Raw genomic sequence first — 6,500 nt, 5'->3', positions numbered from 1 at the left:
TGCTCCGGGAGTAGTTCTAGTATCGCTGCGCCGAGCGATGCATGCCCCACAAGGTTGGGGCTGGTTGGGAAAGGTTGACACGGGTACCCCTTATGTGCACTTTAGTGGGTGGCACAAGCCGTATGGTCCCCGAGTCGTGTGGGTCCAGGAGTATCCCCTGCAGGGTGTATAAACAGTTTGAACTGTCGCGCTCTCGGTCATGAGTATGCTATTGTTTCATCTGCACCCGGTCGTAGAGTTCTCGTTGTGGTTTGTGGATGATGGCATAAGGTTGATGGTTGGGCATGTGATTATGGTCTGGGTATGGTGGTTGGTGGTTCAAGTTGGCACTTGTTCACATTGATATACTTGTTGTTACATTTACATATGCTCAGTTGTTGGTTATGGCAGGGTAGTTTCATTTAAGTTGGTTAAGTTAGTTGCTCACACCTATGTCTAGGATGCTTACAGCTTAATTAACTTAACCATGTTTAATCTTTGCTACTAGCTAATGCATGATCCTTGGAGTCGAGCTATGTATATGTGCTTTATATTGTGTAAGACTTGCGAGTACCTTCGTACTCAGGGTGCTTCCCTTTAAGTTGATGCAGGTTCACAGGTCGGCGAGGAAGAGACAGTGTTTGGCTACTTTGTGCCTGCCGATCAGGGTGGCGGGCAGTAGTAACACACTCTACTCCGAACTCAGTATTTTGGTATGGAGCCTAAGGGCATGTGGCTCCATATGCTTTTGTTGTATAGTTTTCTTCCGCTACGTAGTTGTTGTTTCCTTTTTGTTGTAAATTGTGGAAACAGCTGCATGTTTAAAGACTTATAATATAATGTTAATTGCTCGCTCTTTCTTAAGCTTTGTTGTGATTTATATGTTGGAAAGGTATGTGTTTCGATCTTGGGCACAAAACACGTGCCGGGACTACCGGGACAACATTCTGATTAATCGTCGAGGTTGTGATTATGAAAAATGATCCGCCTGGTGATTAATTTGAATACCGTTTGGACGGTTCCTCACATGACCGGTGATGTGGCTGGCCTCCAAAGTCAAGGAAATCAGCGGCCGCCCCTGAGCAAAGCCCGGCAAGTGAGAGGAGGTGAGAGGCAGAGAGAGGGATGACAGTTGGGGCTGATGAATAGTGACTGACTAAAGAAAAATATCATCTGCACTTCTTCTATTGAAAAGAATATCTTCCCTTGGTTCAAAATTCATGGGACAAATTTTGTGTGAAACTACAATTCATGTGCAACCCATTTTAACTAGTTTGACCCATAATACCTGAGCCAATTTCAAACTAAAATTCTCCAAACATGCAACCTTTTCTAACTTGTGGTAATTCTTATACCTTCAAAACCATCTCCAAAAATTTGGAAAAATTCATTTATATTATTCATATTTCATAGACTAATTTCTAAAATTGTTTCCAACCTTATGTTTCATAGCAATATTATGAGTTGCTTAACAATGCACCAATTAACATTGATTTTCACAATTTATGTTTAATTGAAATTGCAAGTTATGCTAATGATGCTTATTATGCTTAATGACATGCTCAAGCCATTTGGGCTATCACAACTATTGATTTTCCACCAAAACATTAAAACTTGCAAAATTCATAAATAATTCATACAAACTCCAAATAAGAAGAAATTTATATGTAAATTTATGATTAAATATATACTATCACGTAGTGTGGGTATCATTAAACCTAACTATTAAATTGAACTAAAACTAGCAAAATTCATAACTAATTCATACGAACTCCAAATTAATAAGATGAAATTTTTAAGTAAAATCATAACTAATTCATTTTTATATATTACATTGCAATATATAGGTACATAACTATTGAATAACATCATACAGCTTTAACAATCAGCCCTTCTTGATGATCGACGTGTAGATAGCAAGTGACCCCGGTCGAAAGTTGTTCTTCATTAATGGCGATGGCATCTTCAAAAGAGTACTCATCAAATTGATTGTACTCTTCTTCGTCCACGACATTCTCAACTCCGACAATCCTTCTTTTTCCCTGAAGGACTACGTGAAGCTTTGGATTTGCCAGGTCTTGCACATAAAAGACCTGGACAACTTGCTTGGCGAGTATAAATGGTTCGTTTTTATATGCGGCACGTTCGAGGTCGATAGTAGTCATTCCATACTTGTCTACCTTAACACTTGAGAGTGTGACCCAACGGCAATGAAAGAGGGAGATCTTGAAACATACAAAGTCAAGTTCTCAAATCTCCTTTATGTACCCATAGTACTCGCAGACCCCATGTTTGTCCTGAAAGGCATCTATGCATAGACCACTGTTCTGTACCGTGCTCTTACTATTTCATGCTTTGATATAAAAGGTGTACTCATTTATGTTGTATGCTTCAAATATCACAACTGTGTGACTTAACCATCTTGCCAACCAGCCAATATTGTCTTCTGTTGAACTATTATTACTGACTCGCGCTGCCAACCAGTTGTTGAAGCTGCAATTGTGTTGTTTTGTGATCCAAGCCTACGTACGGCCTGGATTCTCTTTGCGTAGTACATCCTTATGCATGTCGATATACGGGGATACTTCAATCATATGTTGCAAGACCGTGAAATAGGCTTTAGATAACGTGGCAAAGTCAGCAATGATTGATTTTCTACTTATGGTCCTCTTCCCATCCAACCTCCCCTCATGGTGAGACATGGGCACACCTATTTGTTTGAGCAGCTCCATGTAATCGACGCAAAACTTGACTACCTCTTCAGTTGTGTAACCTTGGACGATGCTGCGCTCCAGACGAGATTGATTCCGAACATACTTCTTGAGAATTCTCATGTACTTCTCAAACGGGTACATCTAACATAGGAATACTGGACCGCATATCTTTATCTCTCTCATAAGGTGAACGATAACATGTACCATGGTATCAAAAAACGACGGAGGAAAGTACATCTCAAGATGGCATAGTGTCTTCACCACATCGGCCTGTAAAACATCAAGTACTTCGAGATCGATGACCTTCTGAGAAATTGTATTGAAGAAGTAACACAGCTTGGTGATTGTATTTCGGAGATAGTTCGGTTGGATATTTCGGATTGCAACAGGAAGCATCTGTGTCATCAACACATGGCAATCATAGGACTTCATGCCAACTAATTTCAAATCTTGCATCGAAACAAGTTTCGATATGTTGGTAGAGTAACTGGACAGAACTTTCACACCATGCAAGCACCGGCACAGTTCAGTTCTCTTGGCCTTTTTCAGATTATAGCAAGCAGTAGAAAGCCTCGTTCTACCTTTTTTTGGAGGGCTCATGTGCCAACTTGGGTCTGATCTTCAAATCAACCAGATCAAGCCTTGCATTAAGGCCGTCCTTCGTCTTACCTGAAATATTAAATAAAAGACCAACCAAGCTTTCGCACATGTTCTTCTCTACATGCATCATGTCGATGCAATGGCGAACTTCAAGGTGCTTCTAATACGGTATCTCCCACAATATCGATCTCTTCTTCCATATGCCACTGGTATCCTTAGATTTTTTACTCCCTTTTCCAAACACAACATCGAGATCTGTAACCATATTATGCACCTTTTGACCACTGTAGTGCCTTAGACATACATCTCTCTCCCTCGTTCCGTCGAATTGTTCCTTCATGTTGCAGTACAGGTGATACCTACTAAGGAACCTACGGTAGCGCATGAACACCGTTTTATACGAGTGGGGCAGCCACATACTCACGGTACCATCTAAGTAATGAGGGCACGCCGAGTCTACTTGTTTGCTCTGGCCCGAAAGGTTATGTAGTGTAGGCAAATCATTTGATCGTGCACAACAATAAGGCGCGTAGCGTGAAATTCTCTCTTTTGTACGCATCCCATACTTGTGCCTATTTGTTCCAGAATGTTTCTAGATCTTCCACCAATGGTCTTAGATATACATCAATATCGTTCTCAGGTTGTCTCGGGTCTTGGATAAGCAGCGATATCATCAAGTACTTCCGCCTCATACATAGCCATGGAAATAGGTTGTAAATACTGAGAACAACTGGCCAAATATTGTGCCTGCTGCTCATGTTCCCAAAAGGACTCATCCCGTCCGTGCTCAAAGCAAACTTTATATTCCTCAGTTCTACACCAAAAGTTATCGAAGATCGTATCGATGTTTCTCCACTAGGGAGAATCAGTAGGGTGCCTTAGCTTTCCATCTTGCTTGCGGCCCACCGAGTGCTAGCACAACAATTTGGTCTCTTTTTTATTCACAAACAAATGCCTAAGACGCAGAATTATAGGTAGATACCACACCACCTTAGTAGGAATTCTTTTCTTCACCTCCTCGTCGTCTGATTGACTCTTACGCTTGTATCAAGATGCTTTGCATGCTAGACATGAATGCAAGTCTGATAGATCTTTATGGTAGATGATACAGTCGTTCGAACATGCATGTATCCTTTGTACATCCATCTCCAATGGACAAAGAATCTGATTTGCTTCGTATGTGCTTTTGGGCAGCTCGTTTCCATCCAGAAGCATGTCTGATAAGAATTCTAATAGCGCCATGAAACTCTTGTCCGACCAACCATCGCTTGCTTTCAATTTAAGCAATTTAAGCAGGGATGTCAACTTTGTGTATTCCGGTTTACATCCAGGGAACAACGGCTTCTCCGAGTCCTCAATCAAGCACATGCATTTGTTAAAGTCTCTCTGAGTACTCAAGTTCATGTCTGCATCGCACAACATCTGATCCAACCTATCATCGTCGCCTGCAGCACCACAGGCGTCATCATCTGCATCAAATTCCTTGTCATCTTCTCTTCTTACGTTGACTTCAGATTCTTCGACGATACCAACGTCTTTGTGTAACGCATTCCGCTCTTCACCATATTTGGTCCAACATGTGTAGTCCGGTTTGAAGCCCCTGATAATCAAGTGTGCTTGAATCTGTAGGGGTTGCGTTCTGTCTAAGAAATAATCTTTTGTTTTTTACAATTGCAATAAGGACAATATATAAATTTAACACCCTTCTCCAATCGATCCTTCTCAACAGCTGTCAGAAAAGCTATCACACAATCAAGGTATCCTTGGTTTGTACGAGAACCGTACATCCAGCCATGATCCATCTACAATATACAAAGTAAATTAATATCAAATCAACATAATAAAATAGAGCAACCAAGCTTTTCATAAAAAAAATGGAGCTACCATGCATACATCCATGCGTGAATGAATCATACAAATGACAATTAATTTGAAAATAAATAATAATTACCGTTATATTAATTATATACATGAATACCTAAAAATAAGAGCAAACATTAATCCAAAACTTGTCGTTAAATAATATAGTTATTGATCATTTCATATTTATGTTGGTATGTTTGGCAGGTTCGTTTTTGGGGCAGCTCTTCGAGCTGTGCTACTGATGTTGGATGTCGTTTTTTGGTTAGTTTTAGATCAAGGGTTTGTAAATTTGTAGACTTGAATGGTGGGGTGGTTGTAATTTCTTGCACCTAAGTAATGAAATTCGAGGATAATCTGTTCTGAAAAAAAAATCATAGTCTCTAAATAAAACAACTGTGACCATCAATTTTCAGAAAGTCACATGAAGTCATACAAAGTGATGTAAACAGAAAATTCTTGAAATGTATATGACCAAGAGACTAAAAGATTACATCCTCCCTCCAGCCAAAAATGTTTGACGTTATGGATATGATTTGATCTCTAATGTCTACACTTGACCTCAATTTTTATTAGAATATATTTATAAAATGCAATAATTTAAGAGATTATAAAAGTATTTTCAAGACAAATATAAACATGTGACTTCATATTTCCAAATTAAATATTTTAAAGTATTGATAGTCAAAATTTCAAACCTTTGACCTGTCTGGAACAAAACGCCAAGTATTTGTGACAACCAATAAATTAATTTTAGATCGTTGCAAAATGCACATATTGTATGCAGATCTGATTAACCTGAAATATGTAGCTCTTAGGGATGCCGCACAGTCAATACTGGAGGTGAGATGCGGATTTTTTTTTCCCAATTTTTGAAAACCTCGCTACAACCGTCTGAGGTTGAACCCAAATGTCATTTCTATTTTAAGGAATACTAGAGCTTCTGGTATAATTTTATAAAGAAAAAATGATTCTCTTACCCTATCCCATCGTGATAGCTTTGGTGTCGAGCAGGGGTCAAACGCGAGTGGCGCAACAATGCGCTTTGGCCAATTGCACTAGGTGCAACTTCTTGTGATAGCCTTTGTGCCGTTTCTTCTCTAACTCCAACATCGGGATCTTGGACATCAATGGAGATTCGGTTCTCTGAGCCTCCTTCGCCTGAGTTGAGGCCCTGGTGAGCTCCCAATTCCACTATCCAGCTCACCAACCTCTCTTTTTCTCCTCCCCGTGGCTCCATCCTCCTATGCACCAACAAACCGAGCCATCGACTGCCATGCACGCCGACGAGCTTGTTACGGTTGCTGCTAGCTGACGAGAACCACCTGCGCGGGCTCGCATTATCAT

The sequence above is a fragment of the Phragmites australis genome, chromosome 11, assembly GCF_958298935.1.
Source record: "Phragmites australis chromosome 11, lpPhrAust1.1, whole genome shotgun sequence".
NCBI classification, from domain to species: domain Eukaryota; kingdom Viridiplantae; phylum Streptophyta; class Magnoliopsida; order Poales; family Poaceae; genus Phragmites; species Phragmites australis.
This window is presented reverse-complemented; position numbering follows the sequence as displayed.